Here is a 27,893-nt window from a genome sequence, read left to right as displayed (position 1 = left end):
GAGCAGAGAGGGAGGATTTTGCTCAAATGGCCCCAAGTCGTCCCTTGCTCTCTGGGGGACTTATCTGGTTGGTCAGGCGCTCTGGCCCCCTCTCTGTAGTCAAGGCACCCCCAGACCTGGGGGACAAAGGGGCAAAGGTCGTAAGTGGAGAGAAGTGGACTCAACACAGTTTAAACACATCTGTGGTTGCAGGGCCAGTGGAGCAGAGCCCGCAGCAGCTCTCTGCTGCCCTGAAGCGCTACCCCTGCTACCCGCCCTGCCTGTGTGCGACCCCACCTGCCCTCAGGGGGTGTGGTGGTGGGGGCTGGCTTGGCAGAAGGGCCTGCCTCAAAGGGCCTTTTCTCTGCCGGGTGCCCACCAGCAGGGGTGTCTGCATGTCTGTTCACCCACCTAATCTTCAGGACATCTAGGATGAGTTGCAGGCTGACTGTGGGCTGACTGACACTTCCGGAGGAAGCCAGGGACCCCCGGTGAGGAGTCTGTAGTATTGGAAGCCCCTAGCCAGCTGCTCGCCTCTTCCTGCCTCATCTCTGTCAGAACTGCTGCTCTTTTAACTTCAGATGGGTGGGAGAAGAGTCCTAAGAGCAAGGTTAGGAGGTCACTGGGGGCGAGGGGCTTCTTTAGAATTCTGAAGCCTCAGCCTCCACTGCCCTGCCCCCTCCAGGAGGGGTGCCCTGCTTGGAGGGAGGGCACTGAAGGTGGAAGGACCTTCAGGACCAGCGTCTCAGGGCACCTGTCAGGGTGGAGGGGTGCATGGGGGACAGGGGCAGGGCTGGAGGCGGCCTCAGGAGGCAGTTTTAGGCAGAAGCTGCCTCTTTCCCCTGCCCCCACCTCCTGCCCACCTCTGAGCTGCCCGCCCGAGCGTCCCGAGCTGCCGCTCCATCCCTGGGCTGGCACAGAATATCAATTTGTCTCGTTAAGCTGAAAGTCTGCACTGCACCAAAATCAGAACCCGGCCGTGCAGAGGGGCCGCGGGAGGGAGAGAGCTGGGAGCGCCTGCGGTGGGGCTCCCACCAGGAGGCCATGCTGAGACCTTCTTGCTTCTCACCCCCCAGCCCCATGGAAGGGTACCTACCTGCCCCTTAGCTCGCAGGGTGGCTTCAACGCAGGGAGGATGCTGAGAAGCTACAGATGCCAAGGGCTGGGTGGTCATTCAAGGCCCTGGACTCCACTGGGGCAAGGGTGTGACTCAGAGGCCAGGCAAGGCTCCCTGCTGGGGCTCTGACAGAGCAGCCCAGGACACCCCTCAGGGAGGATCTCGCCCCCACACCAACAGCCCAAGATTGGGAGCTTCCAAAGCAGCCTCATCTCTGCCTCATCTTGGGGGTGCAGATGGGAACTCTACCCCTCTTAGGGGTGTAGTTGGGGGGATTCCACTGGCCACCCCTCTGGGTGGTCTTCTAAGTCAGCAGTCCCTAATCAGCTCTACCCCAGGGACCAGCGCCAAGCATCCGCCCTTCCCCAAAGCCTACCGGCTCTCCATTCCCCAAAACAGGCCCATGTAAAAGTGTTCTGAGATGTTGGGGTGAGGGTGGGCAAAGATGGGCAGAGGGGGAAAGGCCCATTGCACTTGCCCTCTGTTGCTAGCCTACATGTCTGTGCAGGAATCCCACCATTATTACTTCAACATCTTTGGTGGCAAACCACTTTCCCTGGTTACAAAATAGCCCCAGAAGCAGCCTGTTATGAGCCACACATTTCAACAATCACACTGCCTTCTGTGTCCAGCACACTTTACAGTTTGTAAAGGCCACCTACAAAACAGCAAATCATTTGATCCTCCCAACTACCTCTGGGGTGGCTGCCGTGAGCACCCAAGCCCAGGGCTCCCTGCATGCGAAGGCCATCATGAGTGTGGGCTCACTGGGAGCCCTAACACTCATCTGCTCCCAAGTCCTGAGTCTTACCTGTCCGGTGGTCCCTGTCTGGGATATGCTGGGCCCTCACCAACATACACTAGCAGCCAGACTCTCAGGCAGTTGTGGATTTTGGTTTTCAGAACCTAAGACTAGAAGTGCCACCTGGCCAAGTTCCCATCTCCTTGACATTCTGGGTCCCATGTCTTTCAGTGCCTGCATCCACTCCCCAGTGACTGGATGCCCCCATCTCCTGAGGCAGTGCAAATATTGAACAGCATAGTCTGAAGGTTTTCCTTCTAAGTATACCCCAGTTCTAGGCCCACTCCTACTCATTCTTCAAAGTCCAACTCAAATGCTGCTTCCCCAGACAGTCTTCCTGATTCCACCAACTGAGTTGGTTCACACCTCTATTCTAGCTCTGACCACACTGTACTGATGGTCTACACATCTGTCTCCCTTACTGGGCTGTGACCACATCAGACATGTCTCCAGCATCCCAGGTTTCAGGTCCCAGCATGAGTTAGATGGTGCAGTAAAGGCTTGAACGACTCTGCTGGACCCTCGAGAACTCCTATCCAATTCTCCCATTTTATAGTTCAGCAAAGCGAAGCCTCAAGAAAAAGATTAGGCTTGCCTAAGGTCATTCTTGAGGGTGGAATCTGGCTACAAACATCTGTCCCCTGCCCCGTCCCCTTTGCCTTCCCTTCCTGCAGCAGATACACCTGGGTCATCTGGCCCGTCCTTCCAGGATGTGTTGGGGGGCAGGGGGTATTGGACAGGCAGAGGTGTTATGAAATTAGACAAACAATGGCACTAGTGTTGCAACTCCAGGAAGGTTGGAAATGACAGGTCAGGGTCAGCCACAGGGAAGAGGGGAAAAGAGGCAGGAGGCCAGCTGGGAGGATTACTGATAGCTTCTGCCTCCAGCATGATTTGGCTTATGGTGGACACCGATTGAGAGTCAGGGTTAGGGAAAAGTATGAGAAATAGGGGAGGGGGATGGAGGGGAGAGCCAGCCAATCTGATTTTCACTCTGTGTTGAGTCGGCCAGACCACGTTTTTCTCCCTTGGGGAGGGGTCCTGGAGCTGAGACACAGGGTGAGTGAAGAGGGTCAGTTTGTCTAGGAATGGGGACATGGAGCTTCGCCCAGGCTGCTGGAGGCTCTCCGCGTAAGGGCAATAGAAGAGAGGTCTGAGGTAGGTCCAGGCAGGTCTGAGGGGAGAGGACTGAATGTAATTAGAGGCCAGCTGTGTCCTTGGCATGAGATGTGGGCTCTCTGTTGTCTCTCCTCTTTCTGGGGAGCATGGATGAGGCTACCCCTGCCCTTGCCTTCCTGGCTCGGGGTCTGCAGATACCTGGGTAGGAGTCCTGGGGCAGCCCTCAGGTCGCTGCTGCCACAGAGAGCTGTCAGCTGGGTTCCTCGGGGGATGAGAAGGTCTCCTCTGACCCCCACAGATTACCCTCAAAGAGCCCGGGCTTCTTCCCATTTTACAGAAAAGAAAATTGAGACCTGGAGACCACAGGGCCTTACTTAAAAGTTACAGAGCCGGGGAGGACCAAAGTAAGATCGAGGGTCCCGCTCAAACCCTAGGCCCTTCTCTCTGCGCCTTCCTAAAGTTACCCAAGTTTGAAGCACACAACTCAGGATCTCTAGCCCCAGACCTTGAGGGGCCATGGACTGTGGATCCAGGGGACCACATGGGCTGGCTTGCCCAAAATCTCCTCTCCAGTCGCATGGAGGCCTCACACCCACTCCCCACTCCCACCAAGGCCTGAAACTCCCTCAGCCAACCAGATCTCAAGTGGAGGCTTTGTGTCCACACAGACCTGGGTCCAACTCCTGGCTCCCTCACTTACCGGATGTATGACCTTGGGCAAATGACTCAACCTCCCTGAGTCCCAGTTTTTTTTTTTTTTCATCTGCAAAATGGGTATGATAATACCTATTTGGTGGGGTTGCAAGTTAAAGGAGAATGGCAGCTGTTATTAGTGGAAGAAACAGAAGGTGAGATTATCCAGCAGGCCCCAGGGAAAACGCTGGTGGGGAGGTGGGTGCCTTCCACCTCCTCTGGCTGATAGATAAGGGTTCCTAGATACCACCTGCAGGGCTGGAGCCGGGCTGGTCTCTAGTCTACTGAGATTTGAACGCAGGTCACCAGTTCTTTCCTCCTCCTACTGGTCCTTGCTCCCTCAGGGAGGAGGTTGTAGGCCTGGCTTCTGGAGAATTCTGGCCAGCCACCATTCACACTGACATCCTACTATGTGCCAGGCATTCTGTGCACACACCTCATTGTGTGTTCCTCACAAAACCCTGGGAGGTGGATCCTATTTTTATTCCCATTTTACAGATGAGGAAACTGAGGTACAGGTAAAACAATGTAGCCCGAGGTCACAGAGTGAGTAGGGGAATTGGAACTTGAAATGGGAACTGCAGGAGGCCCTGCGGCGAGCCCAAGAACCCTGTGGGAGGTGGGGTGAACTTGGTCCAGGAACCGCTTGGGACCTAGGTTTCCCAAAGTGGTGGGCATATCTTCCTGGCCACACAGCTTAGAAAACCTTAGCCCCATGAGGGCCAACCCTAGGCTCCCACCTGTGTGGGGCAGGTGAGTGGTGATGGTTGACCCTGCCTCCCCTCTGGAAGGCCAGAGGCCAAGGTCAGGGCCATGAGCTGACAGTGTTACTGTGGAAACAGTGAGGGATCTGGTGCCTTTCCTCCTGGAAGAAGGGGAAGCAGGAGCTACTCTCAGAGGGCACTCTGGGGCAGGCTGCCTTTCTCAGGCACAAGGCCATGGTCCCATCCGCACTGCCCCTCAGAGCTAATGCCTCCTTGGTAATGCGGAGTCATACATGCTGCCCACTCCCAGCCATAAATCCTGCCTCCTAACTGTCCTCCCTCCTCCTCCCCTGCCATCCCCTGGCCATTTCCTAACTCCCTGCAGCCTTGGGGAGCTGCCTACATTCCTCCAAACCCTTCTTTGGTTCCTTTGTGCTCTCAGCATCAAATCCAAACTCCTCACTGTAGCTCATGAGGCCCGAATAACTACTCCAGACTGCTCCCATTACCCTCAGACCCCACAGTGGGTCTTTGTTGCTCCAAAGACACTCTTGCATTTCCATGCCTCTGCGTCTTTACATGTGCCACCCCCTCTGCCAGGGATGCCTTCCCTTTCCACTTCTCTACCTGGAGAACTCCTACTGATCCTTCAAGACTCAGCTCCAGCAACCCCTCCTCCATGAAGCCTTCCTTAATTTTCCCTCCATCCCCCCTTTCCCCGTGCCCCAAGAAGAGTTTGTTGCAATTAACCTTTTTCTATGCATCCGTCTTGTCCATCTGGCTGGGGTACTCCCCAGGAATGGGAAACTGTCTGTCATTTGCCTGAGGTATCCCCAGCACTGGAAAAAGATCCTCAATATTGATTGAACTGATGGGTGCAGGTTTGTTGAATGAAAAAGCAATTCTTCTAGTAGTTTTGGAGGGTGTTTGCATCTCTTTGTGGCTCTGGAAATATTCTTTGGACTCATTTAGGGGTCCTGGCTTAGAAGCTGCTATTTCCTGAGCTGTCAATGAATGGGGCTCCCTCCCCATATCCAACTTGGGAAGGGTCAAGGGAGACCCCAACTCCGCTCAGATCCCACTGCCCAGAGATGTCCCAACTGGGACCAGGGTGCTTGAGTCCAGGGTTGGACTCAAGGTGAGTTGGACACCTAGGAAGGAGAGCCCCTATCCCTAAACGGGCCCTCCAAGCTACCTACAGCCTGACACTCCGCCATTTGTAATTCATTTCTTTGGATCATTCAGGCAACAAATATTCATTCAGCTCTCACTGAATGTGAGGCTCTGTACTGGGATCCCTAGCTAACATTGACATGTGTGTGTTTTCACTCTTGCTGAAAGGCTGCCTCCCTGAAGAAAGAAGAGGAGAAGAAAGGAGGAAAGGGAGCGGGTGGGGATGATGAGTCCAGGAATGTCAGAAGAGGAAAGGGAACCTGACATTTACTGAGCACCTACTGTGTGCCAGGCTCTTGATGACTACTCCAGCAGAGTTTGATGTTATCAGTCTTCAACCCAGAGGCTAGGAAATGAGCCCAGAGAGGGTGTGTGGCTTGTTCAAGGGTGCACAGCTCTGTGACACAGGACTGAGGATCCAGGTATGTATTGTCTTCCCTGAAGCCTGTGATCTCTCTGTCATCTTCCCGCTGAAGAGGGTTGGGGACCCAGCAGGGAAAGAGGATTCCTAGAGCAGAGGGGTGACGACTGAGAATGCTGTGAGCTGGCAGGCCTAACTGCTGACTCACTGGATGGCCAACACTGCTGCGAATATAACCAGTAAGAAGTTAGGGAATAAAATGTGGTCATCCCAGGGGCCTGCATGTCCAGCCTGAATGGCTCAGAGGTCACAGGGGCCACATCAGCTACCTCTGCTGAGCGTGTTCCTGGGTGCTAAAGCGCATACACACACACACACACACACACACACACACACACACACACACCCTAGCTTCCTTCTGTCTCCAACAGTCTTGCTATGTGGAGAGTATCACCCCCATTTTATCGATGAAGAAACTGAGACGTAGAGAGTGGAGGTAACAAACCTAGGATGACACACCCGGAGTCAGAATGAGAGCTCAGATCTTTCCTGGAAGGCTTGCATAGGAGCAGAGGGGCTGCGGGCTCCCTCCCTGTGAGGTTTGCAGGCAGCCAGGGTTCTCAGAGCAACCACAGCCCTTTCCTGTCACTCCAGCCCCACCCTCTGGGACTCTGCCTCAGTCCTCCATTGCACCTACAGGCGGCAATTCTGAAGTGGTACAAAGAATTTGGGAGCTGGAGTCTGGTGGCCCTTGCTCAGATCCCTGCTTTACTGTGATGGGCTGTGTGACTTTGGGCAAGTCCCTCAACCTCTCTGGCCTCAGGCTCCTCATTTGTAAAATGGGCATGAGGCCATATGCTTCCTGCTTCTCCATCGACTTACTTATTTCACAAATACCCATTGAGCATCTCTTTCCCAGGTTCTGTGCTAGGCACTGAGAATACAGTGGTAAGCAGAAACGCCCATGGTGTCTGCTCTCAAGAGGGTTTAGAGACAGCCATGAAATGAAATGATCACACAAACCAATGTGTATTTACAGAGGAGTGAGAACATGCTCAGCAGGAGGCCCCTGGTGTCTCTGGCAAGAGGAGGAAGCATCACAGAGGGTTTCTTTGAGGGGGCGATGACTGAGCTGGGTTCTGCAGGCTGGAGTGGAGTTCAGTAGGTAAGAGGAGAGGCAGTGTTCCTGACAAAGGGTGTGGCTTGTGCAAAGGCCCTGAGACCGGAAAAACTTAGCAGTTCTCAATGAATTAAAAGGAGGCCCGGATGGCTGTGGGCAAGGGACAGGAGAGGCAGTGGGGGCCCCTGTGGACCACTCTACAGATTTCTGTCCTCACCCTGGGAAGCGGGGCAGCTGGGAAGGGTTTTCAGGATGGAACCCGATGATGAACACGAAGCCCTCAGTGAAGGCCCTGCATGCAATAGCATCTGCAACGCGGCAGTGCGGCACAGTCATGTCTTGCCTTCTGCAGGTCCTATGACCCACTCAATATGCCGTGATCTGGGGTGGACTCCGAGCCCAGGACACATCAGCAAGGAGGAAAGGGGTCCTGCTTTCACAGGACCACAGTTGGGAGGAGAAGAACAGCCAGCAGACATTCACAGAGTCTCGAATGTGCAGGGGGCTGAGGGGGCACCCTGGCATAAGGGGAGACTGAGGCCAGGGTCATGGGCAATTGAGATGAAATTCCCTTTGGGATCTGCCTTTGGGGCTGGTTTATGTGGACTTGCAGTGCATCAGGGCTGGGGGTGCCGCTGTATTCCTCTGTTCAACCCTAGCTTTCCATTTTACAGATAGGGATCCTGAGGCCCAGAGAGCGGTCACCACCTGCCTTGAGCACACTCAGCCAGACCATGGCTTGGAGGCAAGTACTCACTCCATGGTTGCCTGTTAGTCCCATAAGGAACCCCCCTTATGTGGGGCTACCTTTCTCAGGGCTCACCTTCATCAGACACAGCTCAAAGAGCATGGGCTCTCCAAGGAGGCCTGCCACCAGCAGTGGGGACAACCCCAGCCTTGTGGCCACTCTGCAGACCCTCTGTGGATGAGACTTCCTGAAAGGCTGGGCCACCTCTCTCACTGCACGTGCCCCGGCAGGCAGCTCCAGAGGGGTGGGAAGAGAACTAGATCAGGAGTTATTGGGCAAGACAGCTGCCGTGGGCCCAGGGAGTGCTGACCTTATCCCCCCAGCCTTCCTAACCTCCCCAGGGGCTGGTTAGCAGTAGCCAAATAAAAGAAGTGTATGGAAGGATCTCTATAAACTGTAAGTAGATTCTTGGATATAAGGTGTTGTTTCTTTCTGGGGGACACAGAGGATAGAGCAGGGTCTTGGGCATCAAAGAGATGTGGGATTGAAGCCCAGCTCTGCCACTTACCATTGGGCAACCTTGTGCTAGTCACTTGGCCAATGTGAACCTCAGTTTCTATGAATACATCTGTAAAATGGGACTGATGACACCTGCAATCATGGGAGTGTTGGGAGGCGTAATGAGTAATACATATGTACAGGGCACATAGTGGGTGCTCAGGGACATCTAGCTTGCTTTTTCATCTCTATTCTGCAAAGGTGACAACACTTTTGATTCATAGACAATCTGATCTTAGATTGCAAACAAAGTGAGAGGTCATCTGAAGATACCATTGGTTTATTTCTTCAGTATTAAAAGGGTCATTTCCTGCTCTGCTTTCTCCCCATGGGGGTTGCTCAATCTTCTCAGCACCTTCCCCAAGGGCAGTAACCATTTCCCCTGTGACTTGGTGGGAGCTCTCAGCTGCCAGCCCTGCAGAGGAACCCACCCACAGCCTCTGCCTGAAAACCCAACTGAGCTCCCACAACTACCCTGGCTAGAGGCCAGGTGGTATATGTCTGGGGCACAGGCTCTGAACTCACATAGGCCTGGGCTTAAGTCTGAGCTCCACCACTCACTGGGCTTTGTGACCTTGGGCAAGTCACTTCACCCTTCTGAGCCGGGTTTCTTCATCATTAACGTGGCAATGATATCTACTTTGCAGTTGTGTACTGAGAATTAACTGAGATAGTGCCTGTAAAATACTTTGCCTGTCATGTGTTACATGCACAATTAATGATAGCTTAAAAACTGCCCATAAGCCCCTTCTCTTTTCCATTGAAACAAGCAGGACATAAGTATCTCCATCTTGTGTGGCATGGTGTGGCAGCAGTTTTGTTCTGGAGTTGCTTATAATGACTTGTGAGAGCCGATTGTGTGTGTCAGTGATCTCATGTTGGCAGCTTACAATCTGCCAAGGCGGGAGCATTGACACCACAGAAATTGGCAAGCACTGGAGAGCAGCCCTGAGAGCTGGTTGTGAAACATTTACCAGCACACCACAGAACCCTGGGCAGGCCCTCAACATGGTTACCTGGAGTTCATTACCTTTCAAGTTTCAGGACCCCTTTCTGATTTGGTTACCCTCAACCTGTTCCTCCCTGCTGCAGGCTGCCCTGGCCCCAGCCCCTGGGCCTCTGTTGGCTCCCATCCCAGTGTTGATAACCTGCTTTTAGCCCTCCCGCCACGGAGCCTACTGACATTTCCCACTCTGCCCAAAGGAGGGCAGTGCCGGATGAGGTGACCCTGGCATGGCACTGCCCTAAAAAACTGTTGGCCAGTATTTTTATGGCGGTTTTCTGCAGCCATTGCTCCCTCAGCAACAGGGAAAGCAAGCTCTGTGTCTGTCTTCCTACCTGCTGTGCCCAGCACGGTGCCTAGAGCCAAACACAGGCCCAGGACGTGACAAAGGAGGTGAGGAAGTCTTCCTCTCCTCTCCTCCTTTTTCCTTTCTCGTTGCTGACCCCAAAGGCACTTCCCAAACAGCCACCCCCTCTCAGCTGCCAGCACCTCGGATACCACTGTGTCATTCTAGTTCTCAATCCATTGTCCCCATAACATCCAGTGCCACTCCTCTGACCTCTCCAGGTCTAACTCTTCTTCCTTCAGCCCCAGCCAGGGGACTCATAGACTTGGAGACAGGTGGTCCTGGCATCTGTCCTGCTTCTCTTCCTTCTCCTGGTGTGGCACTGGACAAGTTACTCAACTTCTCGGAGATTCAGTGACAAGGAAAGCGGTATTTACAGGGCTTCCGCCACGTGTCAGGTGCCGTGCCCACAGCCTTCCTGGCTGACTTCATTCCTTATTTCCTCATCTGCAAAATGGAGACGATGGAAGTGTCCACCCTGTGGAATTGTGCACGGAGCTGAAGTGACAGCTTAAATGGGCTTGCTGATTGTAAAGTGTCACGCTAATGCTGTTATTCTACTTTGAAGGGCAATGCTTGTTTAGATCTACAATTTTCAGATGTGTGTGTGTGTGTGTGTGTGGTTTCTTAAAAAAAGCCACAGGCGTGCTATTTATAGCCAGCTCCTGTACAGGTTTTTATCATTCCTTGCCTGCTCTGCTAAAAATAACAAACGACAAAGGTCAAGTCTACTTCTACCTATCCGAGGAGTCTGCAAAGAATGAGGCTTTTGATTCACTGCCTCAGTGAAGTGAGGACTCTCCTGCCAGCTCGGTGCAGACCACAGCCCTGGAACTCCTAACCAGGTCTCCTGGGTCTACACCGAGGAGCTGAGGAAGGCTGGGGGTGGGGAGCCTGCAAGTGTCTCACTGGGCAGGTGCATCTGGCCTCAGCCACCCCTTCCCCTTCCCCCAGCCTGGGGAGGGAGGTGGTGGTGGAGCACCATAGACTGAAGGGTAAATGTTCTGGGTCCTGGTCCTAGGGGTGCAGTGTGGGCCATAGTTTCCCCATATTCAAAATGAGAGGGGTGGGGAAAATAGCCACTGATAATTTTCTCTCCAGGCTAAATGCACACATGTTCCATTCTGTTTTCTCTCCCCTTCAGCCTGCAACACTATGGACTCATTTAATGAATATCCACCGGCCCTTAATAACGACAATAGCATTGATGATACTAGTACTCAGTCATTACTTGTGGAGTGCCAAGCACATGCCAGGCACTGGGCTAAGAAAGCCTTGAGGTGGAGTAAACTCACTGAATCCGTGCAACCCCACTGAAGAAGGAAGCTCGTCATTCCCATCTGTTGCACGGGGAGGTGACTGAGCCCAGAGATGTAAGGTTGCACATGCACAGTCTTGCACCAGGCAGTGACAGCTCCAGGATGTGAACCGGGTGTCACACCCTGGGCCTGTGCTTGGCTCTAGGCACCGTGCTGGGCACAGCAGGTAGGAAGACAGACACAGAGCTTGCTTTCCCTGTTGCTGAGGGAGCAATGGCTGCAGATAGGATGACCTCACGCAGCGTGGGAAATGGCAGTGGATGGACGGGGGATTGGGCAGCCTGTGCAGGTTGCAGTGAGGAGCACATTTCACCTGGCCTTTGCCAGTGAGGCACTCCAGGTAGCGGGCACAGCAAGAATGAAGGTAGGGTGGGGTTGGGGTGGGAGTATTGGAAGGCCGGGTAGGGCTTGGAACCTCACAGCAAAAAGATTCCCATCTAGTCTGTGGACCAGAAACCCTCAAACTCCAGTAATGATGTTTGCCAGTCTGCAAGTTCTAGCATATACTTTGCATCTGTCCTGAAATCACCTCCCTTTTAGAAACATACATATCTCTCTACTTAGTGTTATCTTAAGCATTCACAGCCACAATATCGTGGATTTGCCTTGCCAGTTGTATTTTTCTCCTAACACATCAAAGTAAGTGCACAGGTATTAAACTAGAGAGGGTGTGCTTGCCCCGCTCCAAAATGGGGACTCGCGTCTGCCTTTGGGAACCAGGACTGTGGGTTTAGGCAGCTTGGAGGTTTGATCCGATCTGGGCTACAGAAGGATTTCTCGGAGGTTAGAAGGGTAGGGGAGGCACTTCTGGGAATCTGCCCTTGTCCCACGACAAAGGTCTGGGGGTGCCAGCATGCCCCCAAGCTGAGAGTGCCACTCTCGCCCCAGCAAAACCCCTCCTCAGCCTCAGCTCTCCAGCTTCACCTGAGCCCACTCCTGATCCGCTTTCTCCTAGTCAAGCACCGCTGAGGCCGTGCTGACCTCAATGACTAACACACATTCCTGGCCTAGTTACAGAGCCCCTCGCCTCGTGTATTTATAGCCACCTCCCAACTCCACTCATGCCTCTGAGGGAGACCTGGCCCTTCTTTGAAAGCTCCTTTCACTACCTCTGCCCTGTCCTGGGCCCCGCTTTCACTGGCAGGTGCTGCCAGTCTCCCCTCTGTTGGGGACAGGTGTGAGGCAGGGATTTTGTTCTGTGCGGCCATGGGCAAGTGGCTTGCCCTCCCTGGACCTCATCTGTAAAGTGAGAGCCATCATACTCTCCAGCCAGGCTGGCCTGTGGCGAATATAAACTGAGATATTCGTTCTGAGATCATGAGTAATGACTAATGTTCATGGAACACCAACTATGCACTAAGCCCTGTCTAAACACTTGGCATATTATAAGCTCATTTAATTCTTACAACAACCCCATAAGGGACATACTGTTATCATTATGCCCATTTTGTAGAGGAGGAAACTGAGGAACAGAAAAGTTAGGCAGCTTGCCCAAGGTCAAACAACTAGCTGGGATTCAAACCAGACTCCGGAATCTGTACTCCGGGCACTGAGCTGAACTTGACACACAGAGTGGTCCTCAGCCATACTATGGATTTGCCCTATTTGTTTCCCACCTTTGGGGGTCCCCTGAATTAGCTAAGCACAACACTCTCCATCTGCAATAAAGTGGCCGAGGCGGGAGCGAATAATGAAGGTGCAATGTGCAATGTCTGGGCCTTTCAAGGGGTTATTGAGGACTTGGCTAATGAGGTTAGAAGGGGTAGGGAAGGCACTCCCAGGAATCTGGTCTTGTCCCATGACAAAGGTCTGGGGTTGCCACCATGCCCCCAAGCTGAGAGTGCCACTCTCACCCCAGCAAAACCCTTCCTTGGCCTCAGCTCTCCGGCTTCACCTGAGCCCACTCCTGACCGGCTTTCTCCCAGCCAAGCGCCGGCTAATGAGGGAACGGAGCAAGAAAAGGAGAAGAGTTACAGCTGGGACTCCTGTCAAGGTGCCCAGCTTTACAGAGAGGTATGCTGATGCATGGCAGCACGGCAGGGCAGGCTGGTGTCTGATGGTACGTGAGAGGCGTTGGAGTTCTAGGAGTGGAGAACTCAGTTCCCTGCCCCTACCCTGCCTCTGACATCTCTCAGCCTGATCTCAAAGGAGGAAAGTTTCCAATGCATGTTTCGATATAAAGGTTTTAGAAACTTAAGCCACCTCATCCCATGAATGTTATAGTTCCAAAAGAAGATTCCAAGAGGGACAAGAGAACAAATATTGTTTGGGTGTTTACTGTGTGTGTGGCACTGAGCCAGGGACTCAGTAGTCACTTGTTCATTCAACAAACATTGGCTCTGAACTCACTCCACTCTCTGTGCCAGCACTGACGCTGCCTGCCTTGCATGTGGATACTTCTGGACCAGGATACCTGCATAGCAAGTGCCAGGGCTGGGATCGAATGCAGGGGTTTTTCTCACAACACACAATTGCTAATAGCGGGTGCAGGGACATCTGACTTCACCTCCTCACACACTTTCCCATATAGACTCGGCTGCAGCCCAGTTCTTCAGGTTCCCAACCTGATCCCTTATGGTCACTAGGACATGCTGCTTTTCCTAAAATCAGCCCTAACAGATAAAACCCTATTCCCAACCTTGAAGGAAGCTCCAAGCTGTGGTTTCCAGATTCTGGAATTGAAGAGACGTGTAGGCTGCCTGTCCTTAGCCAGAAAATTAATGGCCGACCCTGATTTAATTAGCTCTTCCTTACAATGACTTAGGGAAGCCTGTAATTAGCTCAGGGGCCTGGAGGGAGAGGCCCAGGTGTTGGAGCCAGCGTTGGAGCAAGCAGCAGGGGAGCGGGGTGCTGGTTTTAAGATCAGACTCCTGCCCTTGCCAGGTAATTGTGGAGGTTGGGAGAACCCCTCACCCCCTCACTGTAGGAGGCAGGTGGAGAGAAATCCTAAATGAATGCAGAATAAGAGAGGGTGGACTTAGAGATTATAAACATAATTCTTTTACTTTTTTTTTTTTTTGAGGCAGAGTTTCATTCTGTCACCCAGGCTGGAGTGCAGTGGTGCAATCTCATCTCACTGCAACTCCACCTCCTGGGTTTAAGTGATTCTTGTGCCTCAGCCTCCAAAGTAGCTGGGATTACAGGTGCACACCACCACACCCAGCTAATTTCTGTATTTTTAGTAGAGACAGGGTTTCGCCAGGTTGGTCTTGAATTCCTAACCTCAAGCAATCTGACTGCCTGGGCCTCCCAAAGTGCTAGGATTACAGGCATGAGCCACCACACCCGGGCCTCTTTTTTTTTCTTTTTTTCCTTTTTTTTCTTTGCCTACCCAAATCAAAAGGAGTGCCTTTCCATTTTGATTTGCATTGGAACAAACTATATGGCATATGTGGCTTCTGCAGGCCACACATCACTGCAGGTTCAGAGTGGCAACTAGACTATGTCACTGCAGATAAATTTTCCAAGCCCCTCGCATATGGCTGTGGCAATCCTCCCACAATGTCAAGTGTTAAAGCCAGACTTTTCCAGCTAGTAACAGGGCAGACTCTGTTCGCAGTTCTGAGGAGGGCTCCCAGAACAGGGTCTGTGTTGCATGCAGGGTAAGTGGATATTAGCCAGACATTGGGCAAGGTTTTGCCTGAGACCCTTGCCAGCGTCAGATTTCCGGGGCACACACCTTCCAAGGAGTAGATTGTCCCTCTGTGGCTTCCCAGCCCCTGTGTGACCCAGCTTAGTGGGTTTCCCAAGCCCCGCACCTGCCCCCACACAAATCCTCACAGTGAAGCAGAGCCAATCCCACCTCTCAATAATTTAGCCTTGATCTGAAGGCATCAGAGAAGCCCCCATAAACTATCAGTCAAGTAACAGTGAAGAGTTTGCAGGCTATCTTTGAGGATAGGACGGTATCCAGGACCAGAAGATCCTTCATTCATGAACTTTCAGTCTGGGAACTTTCATAGGCATGAGTAAACTCACGGCCAGTGGCTAATGTTGGTGATTATGGACAGGTATTTTAATCTCTGAGCCATTTGTTCTTGATCCAGAATGATTTGTCTGTTGATGCTCCTTTTTAAGGTGTTTTAAGGACATTGTTAATCCCTCCAAGTTCAACCAATATAGAAGCAGTGAGAGTGTGGAAACTGTGTAAAGCGATTGTGGAAATGGAGGTGAAATGCCACTCTTTAGAGATGTGTACACCCAAGGTGCTTGTATTGTGACATCTGAGATGTAGAGACAAATTGATTGTAAACTCCTCAGGAAGTTAGTCTAAGTGTGAGTGGAGAGCCAGAGGTGGCCATGGGCTACACTTGGAAGGAACAACAGCATTTCTGCTGCCACTTTCAGAATGCCTACTCTGTGTCAGAGGCCATGCCAGCCACATACATCATCTCTAACTGTTACAGCAACCCTGCTAGAGAGGCAATATTAGCCCACTTACAGAAGAGAAGACTGAGAGTCAGCGAGGGGAGGTAACTTATCCAAGACTATCCAGCCAGGCAGGGCAGTGTTTGGATTTCAACACAGGTTTGTCAGGTATCAGAGTCTGTGTTCTTTCACACTTCGCAGAGGTGGGATGGTGGGGCTGGGGGTTGAAAGGCAAGGGGAATTAAGTGGGTGGGCACAAGGCAGAAAGGAAAATGAGTGCTGTGTACCTACCGTGGGCCAGGTTGCCAAGATGAAAAGTGCAGTGTCTGCCCTCCAGCTCCTCGTGGTCCCATGTATGTGTATTGCTGTACCCTATTTGAGCAGGCTTCCTTTCCAGTACATGTGTATTGCTTTTTCTCAGCTGCTGTGCTTATCTCCCTCATCATAACAACCCTCTGTGTTAGGCTCAGAGAGGTTAGCTAGTTGTCTCAAGGTCACACAGCTAGTAAGTGGAGGAGCTGGGATTTGATCCTACATCTGTTTGACTGCATAGCCTGAGACCTTCTCTGACATCCTGTCTCCCCTGTGACCATCATGCCTATCTCGCTTCTACCTCCTAGTCATTCCACTGGAAGTAACTTTCTGTGTGCATAGCTTCTGCTGAAGCCAGTGTTGGGCTTGTTAGCTGGAGAAAGGAGATGTATTTGAAACCACCCAAGAAAAAGACACTTGAAATAACTTCTCAGTAGCCCTTACTGCTAAAATGCGCTGAATCCCAAACAGGAGTAGGCCTCTGAAGGACTCACATCCACACCGTGCGTTTGGCGAGGATCTACAGCTGACGGTGCACTTTCGAAGTCGTTACCTCATAGAGCCTCACAGCAGCCCTGGGGTGGGTGTCCTGAACCTCCTTTTACAGATGAAGAAGCTGGAGGCTCAGAGAGGTAATGGGGCTTGCTCAAAGTCACATTCACACCTGGGGTGACCTTGGATGCCTCATGTTTTCTCCCAGAGCCTGAGGTTCTTCAGCTGCAGAGATGGTGATGATGATGTTGGTGCCCAGGGTTGCTCTGAGGACTACAGGAGAGAACACAGGTGGAAGAATTTAGCACAGGACCTGGCACACACTAGGTGCTCCACAGCTGGTAGATGCACTGGACTCTTCCCAGCGAAGGTCACAGAAGTGGATAGTTAGGATAAAGAGAGGCCATGAGTGAAAGGCTCTTGAGCCACTGCTTGTGCAAACAGGTGGGCTGGCAGCTGCTGACAGTGACAGCAATGGCTGGTTTTTATTGCTTAATCCTCCACAAATGTCATATTCCATCCTCATCACAAGCTGTACAAAGTGAGCTATGATTTTGTGCCCATTTTGTAGATGGGAAGGTGGAGGTGCAGGCAGGTTAAGTAGGTGGGAACCAGATAGCAGTTTTCAACAGAAAAGAGTAAAACAACTCAAGTTCAGAGTGTGACAAGCTTTTAACTTAACTTTCTCTTTAAAAATATCACACTTAAATGTCTCTCCTGAACATGTCTCCCTACTTTTGTTGACCTCTCTAGCATTTACTTTGTGACTTCCTTCACGGTAGAACTTACTCCTCTCTGGCATGCTACCTTAGCATTGCTCATGGAAGGTGGAATCCTGGTGCCCACCCAGGGCTAGAAGTGAAGTTGGGTTCCATAAATTGCGAATCTTTGCTATTGCTTTGGAAGTGGTGAAGGCTCCTGCTTTATGCCCAGCAGCACCTCTGACACACGGTGCAAATGGTGTCTGGCTAACCTAAATCATATTTCAAATATGCTATTGGAAAAACCCTGGCCCATGGGGAAAATGTCCCCTTGATGTTCCCTCCCCCACTTGATTGATTCCTCGGGAATCCCAGGTGTGGTTGGTAGCAGGGGAGAGGAGAACTTGGCTCCACTAAGTGGCCAGATATGTCAGAGCCCAAGCATTTATCTCTAGGCCTCTGTTTCCTCTTCTCTAAAATGCAGGAAAAAAAATAAATAAATAAAAGAAAGTGAACTGGCAGGACTAGACTGGAGTGGAATCTACAAACCAGCTACTTGTGAGAGCAGCCCACTGAAAATACATTTGTTTGTTTTGCTCAGAGCTTAAAATAAAATTGAATTAAATGCCAATGTTTAAAAATTGGGGGATAGTGCGTAAGAATCCAGATTTCTATCTTCTCTTAAAATATTGTGAGCACTGCCCATCCAGAGTTGGCTGGAGGCGGGTGAGGCCACAGAGATGAAAATGTGGCCACTAGGTCATCCCCTCTCCACCTGACTTCATTAAGGGGCACTTTGTCCCCTGGACTCAGGAGGTAAGCGAGTTTGTGACGCCTAGACCTGTATCCTGAACGTGGGAGCCCCTTCAAGGGAGGGTGTGAGCTTCTGGCACAAAACCTTTCCTGTTTACTTAAAACACACTCATGATATGCCAGGGTTGTAGTAAACATATCAGGTACAATTCTAAGCACTATACCCACACCAGGCAGCTACTTAGTTCTCATAGCCACTTCCTGAGGTGAGTGCCGTTGCTATCATACCCATTTTGCAGATGAGGACACCGAGGCACAGAGAGGTTAACTCACTTGGCCAAAGTCACATGACCAGTAAGTGGTAGCATTGGGATTTGATCCCCGGCAGCTCTGCCTCCAAATCTGTGCTCTAACCATTGTACAATGCTGCTCCTTTTCCTCTTTTCTGGGAGAATGGCCAGTCTTATGGCTTTGTCCAAGTTTCCATCTCTCAATATGACAACTAATTCATCATCTCCCCAGCTGTCCTTCCCTCTTCTATTTACTACTTCCCTCCCTCATGTCAATCAACTCCTTTAACCAGAACAGCCCTCTAAGGACAGGTACACTATTTTCCCCATGTTGGGGTGAGGACATTGAGACACAGAGAGGTTAAGTAACCTCTCCTGGCTAGAGGTGGGAGAGTCAGGATTTGACTCTGGCCATCTGTTGGCAGAGCCCATGCTCCTGGCACTCTCTAACACCCTGGAATCCCCTCAACCACCCAGCTTGCCATTCATTTCTTCCCTCCTTCAGTTTTTCACTTATCTATCCATCCAACACTCAACCAACACCTTGTGCTCATGCCACCCCTGTGCTGGGCATGGGGGGCTCAGAGACACCCGCATCGAGACTGGCAGGAGTGGGAAGGTGACATCCCGCTCTCAGAACAGAAGCTGCCCCTGAACACTCCCTCTGGGGCCAAGACCAGTGGGAGAACTGGTTTTCAACAAACAGCCCTGGAGAGTTCAGGAGGAGGGAGCAGAGGGGAAGCTGCGTGGCCAGCTTCCTGCAGAGGTGAGTCCACTGTAAGGCACTTACAGATTCAAGGAGACCCCAGCACCCCCGACACCCTCATCCCCTGACCACAGCCTTGGCAGCTAGAGCACTGGCTAGCCTTTTGGTTGTGGTTAGTCCACTGCTCCTGTGGGGCCCTGAGAAGAGGATTTGCTCTTCTGGGCCTCCGTCTCCTTATCTGTAAAATATCTTGAAATAACCTTTTTGTTTTAGAACTGTTTTAGATTTACACAAAAATTCCTAAAGACAATACAGAGAGTTCTTGTCTGTGCTGCATTCAGTTTCCCCTATTAGTCACATCTTCTATTAGAATGGCACCTTTCTCATAATCAATGAATCATTATTGATATTAACTAACACCTGTACTTTATTCACATTTCCTCTGTTTTTACCTAACACCCTTTTCCTCTTCCAGGTTCCCATCGAGGACGCTGCATTGTATTTAGTCATCATGTCTCCTTAGGTTCCTCTCGGCTGGGACACTTTTGCAGAATATTATTTGGAAAAAATTAATCTTGAATACCTCAGAAGGAATATTTTGGGCTACAAGAAATATTTTAATCTGGGTGGTAGTTACACGGGTGTAAACACATGTAGAAAGGGGTGCATTTAAAATTAGTGCACTTTATCTACTATGTGTGTCATGCCTCAATCAAAAAAAGATTCTCCAATTTGCCACAGTCCCCAGGACTCCCCGTTACATCTCACTCGTTCTCTGTCATTGTTTTGTATCATCTGCTTTGCAACTGTGTTCATTACACAGTAGATGAATAAGACCCTTTTAGTTTACTCATCTTCAAAGTGGGTATAATAATTTTCTACTTGATAAGGCTGTAGTGAAGATGAACTGGGACAGTATGTATCAAGTCCTTAACACAGTGCCTGGTGCATAGTAAGTGTTCAGTAAAAAGGAATGATGATTGTGTGTGTAATATTTGTATTTTTAAAATAGGTGTGTGAGCCTTCCTTCTCCTTACAGCAAGCCCCATCCTCTCCTTCTCCTTTCTCCCCTGCCTCCTCTTTTGTCTCTGTTCATCTCTGCCTGGGAGGGTCAGGAGGTGGGAGAGACAGAGCAGAGCCTGCAAAGACGGTGTGTACCGGCCAACAGAAGCAGAAGACCCTTGAGCATGACCCCCAGACTGTCCTCAAAGCCCAGGGACGCTTTGGTGGAAGTTGGGCTTCCAATCATTCCCTATATAAGGAGTTCCTTGGGGTGCGAGGAGCTTGAGGAGCTCTGCAGTTCCCAGACAGCTTCCTCCAAAGCTATATCCTGCCCCCTCAGAGACTTTCCCTGGCCAATGATCCCTGGACACAGGGATTGGGAGGGCTTTTAGAGAGGTGCTGTGGATCATGTGGACAAAGTAACCTCCAACCTGGGCTGTCTGCTGGCTCAGCCTCTTGGGGGGATGCCAGATTCCCCTGTGTGGCACCCCCAGAGTCATGCCCAGAACCAGTGAAGTCAGCGGGAGGCTGTCTGTGATGAGTGTGCAGAAGGCCAAGAAGGACCCATTAGGACCAATGAGGGGTTGAGGGGAGTGGAAAGAATAGGGACTGAGGGGTAGGGGGCCAGGGCTGAGTCCTGCCTTGCCCTCTGACTTGCCACATGACTGCTGGCGAGTCCCTTCCCCTCTCCGAGTCTCTATTTCCTAATAATAATAGTAACAATCATGATGATAGTGATGATGGTGGTGGTGGTGGTGGCAGCAGCTCCCAATTTAAGTATAAGGCATGGGATAAGCCCTTTATGTGTACAGCGTAATTTCATCTTTATATATAACCCATCAGCTAGGTCCTATTATTATCCCCATTTCACGTATTTTTAAAATGGGGTCAAGGGGTCGAGAGCATGTGTAAGCTTCCCCAGCTAAACCATTTGCAGATACGGGATTCAAACTCCAGTCTGTCTGATCAGAAACTGACACCATGACCTAGGTCATCTCCCCTGGATTTGCACCTCTGAGATGGGCAGGTAGCCTCAAGGGTCTCTTAGTTTTCCTTCCAGCATCAACCTTGCTGCCTCTGAGGGTGGCTCCCATGTTCAGGGAGGGAAAGGGGGCAGCTCAGAGCTAACAGCTACTAGACACTTGCCTGTGTCGAAGGGCTCCCTCGCTTATCTCATTTGATCTTCACACAGCCTTATGAAATCGGAACTGTTACCACCACCCCTATTTTACAGGGTAGGAAACTGAGGCACAGAGAGATGGAGGTAAATGTCCCAGTGGACTCCTGGGTGTCAGGATGTGAACCTGGGTCTTCTGGCTCCAGAGCCCCTGCTCTTGTTTGCTTTCACCGCCCTCTGGAGGGAGCATGCCTATAGAGCCGGGTGAGGCCAGAGATAGTGCACCCTGGGGCTCCTCATCAATACTTAAAGAGCTTGCCTGGGCCAGGGCTTGCCCTCCACTCTCCCTCCCAGACAAGGACTCAAAGCCTCACAGATTCCTCTCCTTATACCCTTTCCATCTCAGCAACCCCCTACCTCCCCACCACTGCCCTGCCCTGGACTAGAGACCCAGGCTCCTGGGGAGACCAACCAGTCCAGGGCTGTGGGAAGGGCCTTGCGAACCCAGCCTCCCATACCTGGCCAGTGATGACGGTGAATCACCCGGTGTCCTCGCTGGGTCCCAGGCCACAGACACAAGTACCCTCTCTGACTGCTCGGCTCCGGCACCTACAGTCACTGCAGAAGTCTGTAGTGTATGGCCACACCCTGCAAGGTGGCCACAGCACCCAGGCCTGGCTGCCAGCAGGGCTGCCTCCCTTTCTGGCCTGGGGATCGGTGAGGAGGGAGGCGGGGTGAGGAGGGGCAGGGGAGCGGGGCTGGCCACCAGGGTCTGTGGGCTGGCCTCCACAGTGTGGTAATTGGCAAAACAGTAGTCTCGGTCAAAAGCAACGTGGAAGGTGGGCATTACTCTGCGCCCCTGGCTGCTTCTTGGGCTTTTGTTCTCACAAGCGTGAGGCTCCTGATCCTATCAGCAACACCCTGGCTTCAGCCCTGGCTACCTGGAAGTTCTTTTGTTCCGAGGACTCTCTGTGCAACTGGCTGGCATGGAGCAGCCCTGGGAACATGGGGAAAGGCTGGTTACGATGCGTGCAGCTGGCCCAACCCAAGGAGGCTTCCACTGAAACAGGTCACGTGGGGAGATGCCAGGCCAGGAGAACCTGGGCCAAACAGCACAGAATCTTGCTTCCTCCAGGAAGCCTCTCTGGACTAAGGGGAAAAGAGGGTAACAGAGTCCCCTACCCACCTGGCCTCTGGGCCCCGTGACACTCCTTGCTTGTGCCCTATAATGTGCTTGATCATTTTCTCTTCATAGAGAAACAGGAAGAAAACATGTATTGTTTCCCGCTGAGCAGCTTGTCCTTCCTCCAGCATCCTTGGAGAAGGAGCACTTTCCACGTGAGCAAGTTTCCCAGCTACTGTCATCGTCCCCCTTTGCGTGCCAACGTGTGTTTTATCTTCAGTATTTCTGGTGTAAGGAACACACCCCTGAATATATTTTTTCACTTTTATGTGAATTGATATTTCGCTAATCACAGCAACTCCTGTTGGACAAATAGCAGAACATCTACGCTGCAAACGTATTATTTAGTCAATCTAGGGACTTCCTTCGCTTTCCAGCCTTTTACTGTTAAAAATACGGTTTAAGCAGGCGCAGTGGCTCATGCCTGTGATCCCGGTTACTTGCTTGGTGCTGGTGTCAGGGTGCGAATATGGATTGTAGGCTCTCAGTTCAAGCAATGTGGGAACCGCTCATATTCAGGCTGGGGAAGCTTAGTTAACTTTCTCAGATCCATGAGATGACTGGGGAGGAAAAAATGGAGAGCTGGCAATAAGGGGGGTCCAGCATTGACCCCCCACCTCTCTGGACATCCCAGCCAAGCGGGGGTGATGGGCTCGGGTCTCTGTGCCACTTCCCACCTTCCTGGGGGAAGACTCAGGAGCAGGTGTCATCTCAGAATGAAAGTCAAGTGACTGACGAGAGGCAGTAGGGGATCCCCAGAGGTTCTCAGACCACCCAGGAAGGACGTAACTTCTCTAGGGAAACAAAGACAGGAGGTGATCTAGGAAGAAAACCTCTTTCTCTCACCCTTTGAAGATCATTTTGGGAATGATCTTCCCGGCACTCCCCTATCCAGGAACAGCCAGTTGCACACCTACCTGTTTTGTGGCCTGCCTGCCTGTAACCACCTTGAAAGCTAAGTCCCTGGCTTCCCGTGTTTCTGGAGTCTAGAACACAGTTGTGCAGAGAAAGTGCTCGGCTTTAAACTTACAGACTCTTTATGTAAGATAATGATCTCACAGTCCCAGATTGGAGTTTAAGGCCAATGGGCATCCCCTGGAAGCTAAGACATCAGTGATTTTTAGAAGGATGTCAGACTTTTAGAGAATGATGTAAAATATTCTTTGAGTCTATTTGGGAACCTGAATGTCATGAAAGAACTGGTGGACTGTCCAGAATCAGCTTCAAATCATTATGATGGGGCTATGGGTTGAACTATGTCCTTCCGAAAAGATAGATTGAAGTCCTAACCCCTCATATCCCAGAATGTGAGGTACAGATGGGCATTTACAGAGGGTGTTTACAGAGGTGATCAAGTTAAAATGAGGCCATTAGAATGGGTCCTAACCTGGAATGACTTGGTGTCCTTATGAAAAGGGAACTTTGGACACAGAGGCACTCACTGGGGGAAGGTGACGTGAAGGCAGGGGACTAGAGTGCTACTTCTCCACTCCAAGGAGCTCCGAAGATGGCTGGCGAACCACCAGAAGCCGGGAGAGAGGCCGGAGAAGAGTCACCCTCACCATCTCCGGAAGGAACCAAGCCCTCTGATACCTTGATCTTGGACTCCTAGTCTCCAGAATGTGAGACAACACATTTCTGTTAGTTTGTGGTCATGTGTCACGGCAGCCCTAACAAACTGATACAGATGACAGACTATCTTTTCCCAGTCCTCAGGTGGCTGAGAGAGACCAACACGGTCCCAGCAAAGGTGCCTGGGGTCCTCACCATTTGAGGCAATTGGTCCCACTGGGGACCAATAGAAGAACAAAACTCACTGAGCAGTCGTCAATATTCCAGGCCCTAAGCTGGGCATATCCTATTTTCTCTTCCATTGAATCCTTCCAACATCCTCAAAAAGGAGGGCTCTCATTTTAAATAATATAAAACTGAGGTGGGAAGCACTTAAGTAACTTGTCCAGGATTGCACAGCTGGGACCTGCACCTGGCAGAGGGGTGACGACCTGCGGCCGGAGTGTCCCACTGCACCACGCCTCCTCCCCAGGAGAGGCCTCATGTGATGGCTCTGTGGCTCTGACAAGTGGTTACCAGAGGTTTGGGGCGTGTGTTGATGCAACCTCTTTGTTCCCTTCCCTGAATTTTAGACTGGGGAAGTTTGGCCACAGAGGGGGCTCACGTTTTTTCCCTTCGTTCTCTCATTGAAGAGAACAGGAATGCAGAGAAAAGTTCAAACTCCCCAAAAGGATAAACTGTTTAAGAATCCTCAAGTCCTTTTAAAGCCCTCCTTTGTGCCAATTTCCATCTTTGACAAAGCACTTTCTTCAGCATGGGGTTCCCATCCCCCAGCATGGCCCTCAGATGGGAATTATTGTCCACATTTTAAGGCAGGATGAGTCAGTTGCTTTGTAAAATGGTGTTGATTACAACTGCCTAATACATTGCTGACATGGACATTCCGCCGATTGAACTTATGTATAAGGAAAGATGCCTGTCATTTTTACTTAGAAAGGGTTTCTGCTGGGGAGGATTTAGTTGTTCTGGTGCAGTCTTGGGGTAAAACATTTTCCATAAACATTTTCTGACTCCACAACTTCCTTTAGTTGGTTTTCCTCTCTGGATGTTCCTGTTGGCAAAGAGAGTGACAAGATTCCTTGATTCCCTTATTGAGGCAGTGACTCGAGCTACTTTGTGGTTGGAACGTCTTGGCAGTTGCAGGAGGGGTAGGCTTTGGGAGGCCCTTTCGCTCTGGCTCCAGAGAGAACAGGTCAGCCTTCAGGGTTTAGGGTCTGCTGGCACATACTCCCTCCCCTCAGGCTCAGCCCAGGTCTGCCCCAAAAGGAGTGCTGCTGAATGTCCCATCGACAGTGAGCCAGTGGCTTTGACCCCACTTGGAAATGCAGACAGCATGGGGTGGGAGTGCTGGTTCCCAGCAGATGCTACTTCTTCCACCCGCACTGCATTTTACTGAAAATCTGAACTCCAGAACCATACTACCAGGGTTCAAATCCCAACTTGGGTGGTATTAACACTGAACACTCTGCTTCAGTTTCTTCCCTTGTACAGTGGGGATAAGAATGGTCATGCATGTCTTATGGGGCTGTTGTGAGCACTAAATGATTAAACATTTTAAAGCACTTAGAACCGGCCCTGGCACAAAGTGAGCCCTGTATTAAGTGATTGCTATGGTGATTTTTGTGACTATTGTTACTATGAATTCATTCAACCAACATGGGTTATATGTGTGGAGCCAGATGCTACTTCCTGGCAATCCAGGCATTGGACTTAACCATTCTGAGCCTTGCTTTCCTCTTCTGTGAAATGAGGATAACAAAATTGTACATGTCACAGGCTGGTGGTGAGGACAAGGGGCTCATTGCAATGCCCGGCACGCAGTGAGTGCTTGGGGACTCCTAGGCTCTGAGATGGTTATTGACATTGGTGTGACTGTGATTCCTGCTGGCCATCAGGCCAGGCCCTCCATCACTGCCCTCGGAGAAACTTACAATCACCTTGGACAGACCCACTTCTGAGGCTAGAAGGTCACTACTTAGGGTCTGGGTGGCCCTCATGTCCTCCCTGGATTCTCCCCGCCCCACCCCCCTGGCACCCCTATCCTAGAACTGTGACCTGGCCCTTCCTGATGTGCCCCTCACCCCCCCATCCTCTCCTGGCTTTGGAGGGAGGTTTCTCAAACATTGATCGGACTACTGGAAACCCCCAGTAACTTCACCACTGCACATAGATTGTGATTCAAACTCCTTACAGGGGCCCTCTGCTCATATTACTACGTTATCCTGGGCCCTATTCATCCCTCCCCAGTCCCACTGAGGCCAGGGGTCTCTGTCCCATTCATAAAGGCACATGAGAGGTGAATAAATGTATAACAATGACTGCACATAGAGAGTGCTCAGTAAACCCTTGTAACCAAATAAACAGGTAGCTAAGCCCTGGCTTCAAGCATCCTTTAGAGAGAAGATGATGCATCTTTGTTATTATATAATAAAACAGGTTGAACTCCATGGTGAAAACTCCACTACCTGGTTTCCACCGATGGGCATGGGAAGCCTTCGTCAACCTATCTCAGGAGGAGGAGAGGAGTGATGTTACCGCCCCTCCCTGAGGATGGCTCATGGATGGCTCTCCTCAACCTCCTTCCCCACCCACGCCTGTCAAAAGCTGCTGGGTTTAGATGCTCAAGTTTCTGTTCTGTATTATGGATCATTTAATATTCAAGAGATGGCATTAAATAAATATGTGAGCAATTATGTAATGTGTTTGGAAACAATCTGGTTCGTCCCAAAGTGCTTGGGCGAGAAACCAAACTTTAGCAAAGCAAGAGGTCTGGGTGGTGTCTGAGGGCTGAGCAGGGAGGCACGTGGCCCGTCTGCTTGTTTTCTCCCTCCCTGAGTTCAGTCTGTGGTTACTCATCTTCAGGCAGGCACAAAGGCAGTAGGAAGCCAGTGATGCTGCCTTGCACAGTTAGAAGCTCAGGGTTGCATGCTGGCTGCAAGGTTTCTTCTCTCTGAGCGTCAGTTTTCTCATTTGTGAAAAGGGCTAACAGCGCCTGCTAGTAAGGTCAAACGAGATGACGACTCTAAGCTCTGGCTCGGAGGACAAGCTTGTGCAACATAAGTTGTGTCTGATGCTGAAAGATGAGCAGTGAGAGCGCTGATCTCTTACATGTCGGGTCCATTGGGCATGCACTCCAAGATTTGTATATCACCCTAATGTAAGGTTGGTCAAGCAAGGCAAATAGCAGTGGCCCCAAGAAAGGGCTGTAGGAGCATAAAGGAAGACATGGCTGATTTCATTGAGCAGCCAGAGATTTCTCACAGAGCTGCCATATATGCTGGCTCTGGAAGGTTGAGTGGTGTTCTGGCCTCAGAGAGGGCTGCCTCATTTAACTAACATGCATCAGGCACCTAGCAGGTCTATTCATTTGATAAGAATTTAATGAGCACCTACTATGTTCCAGCTACTCTGCTAAGCACTTTACATGAATCATCTGCAAAATACCATTTTATAGATGAGGGATCTGAGACTCAGAGGGGCTGTCCCAGTTGCAGAACTGGTATTTGAACCTGGGACTGAGTCCAGCTGCCAAACTCTCAATAACCAATAAACATACTACTGCCACCCAGCTGGTCTGTCCTGTCTTCTCTGTCAGCACTTAGCACATGTCCCAGCAAGCCCACCTGACTACCCCAGCTCCAAGTCTTCATGTGCGTACTGGGACATGACTCAGAGGGTAGAAGAACGAAGCAGGACCAGGTGAGGTGGCTGGCGTTTCACTCAGGCACCAGTCTATCCTCCCAGGGCAGAGGCAGTGTCAGATCCGCCTGGGCTCCCCAGTGCCAGTGCTGGGACAGAACCTGGATTGATAACCATCTACCATGTGATGTGATGGGGCCTTCCTCCTCCACAGTCTACACCATGCTCCTAATTCAAATGCCATAGGGCTTCCAGGGAATTTCCCCAAACTGGCCCAATGTTGCATAAATAATATACATGTCCCCAGTAGGATGACAGAGAGAAGAGAGCTGCTTTCAAACACTGTGTTCCTGCTCAGTTGACCCTCCATTGGCAACCCGCACTCCCAGCATCTCTCTTCCCATGTTGATACCCCCCAACCAAGTCCCCGTCTCCAACTCACCCCTCCACGTCTTCTGGTTAAATGAGAGGTGTCAGGGTTTGGAAACTGAGGCCCATGTCTTGCTGGCTCTAGGGACTTGGTGACGAAGTTCAGCTCTAGAAAAGGGGAAAGATGGCATTAGTTAGGGGTGGGTGATATGACAGGGACCCAGGTCAGAAAGGAGAAGGGAAGGTAACTGTGGTGTGGAGTGTCCCCGATGTGTTGGCTCTAGGCTAGGGACAGGTTTGACAAGGACCTAGCTCTTGCCTTCTGCATTCAGACCAGCCTGGGTGGGCTTTGCCCCGCCTGGGCCCAGAGCCCATCTCAGGGGTGCAAGTCCACCTGCTTGCACTCA

The 27,893-nt window shown here is 51.1% G+C and overlaps 1 protein-coding gene across 1 annotated transcript in view; it reads right to left on the bottom strand.

Annotated features, from left to right (window-relative positions):
* The window catches only part of ATP2B2 (ATPase plasma membrane Ca2+ transporting 2), a 217,697-nt gene extending 190,042 nt beyond the window's left edge, over positions 1-27,655 (bottom strand). Inside the window, exon 1 of the mRNA XM_023218444.2 lies at positions 27,560-27,655. The gene's annotated coding sequence lies outside the window, so the exon portion shown is untranslated. The remainder of the gene's footprint in view (positions 1-27,559) is intronic.
* Between the last annotated feature and the right edge of the window lie 238 nt (positions 27,656-27,893).

This window comes from Piliocolobus tephrosceles, chromosome 2 (assembly GCF_002776525.5).
Source record: "Piliocolobus tephrosceles isolate RC106 chromosome 2, ASM277652v3, whole genome shotgun sequence".
Lineage (NCBI taxonomy): Eukaryota > Metazoa > Chordata > Mammalia > Primates > Cercopithecidae > Piliocolobus > Piliocolobus tephrosceles.
Note: the sequence above shows the minus strand (reverse complement) of the source record. Positions and strands in the feature narration are given on the sequence as shown.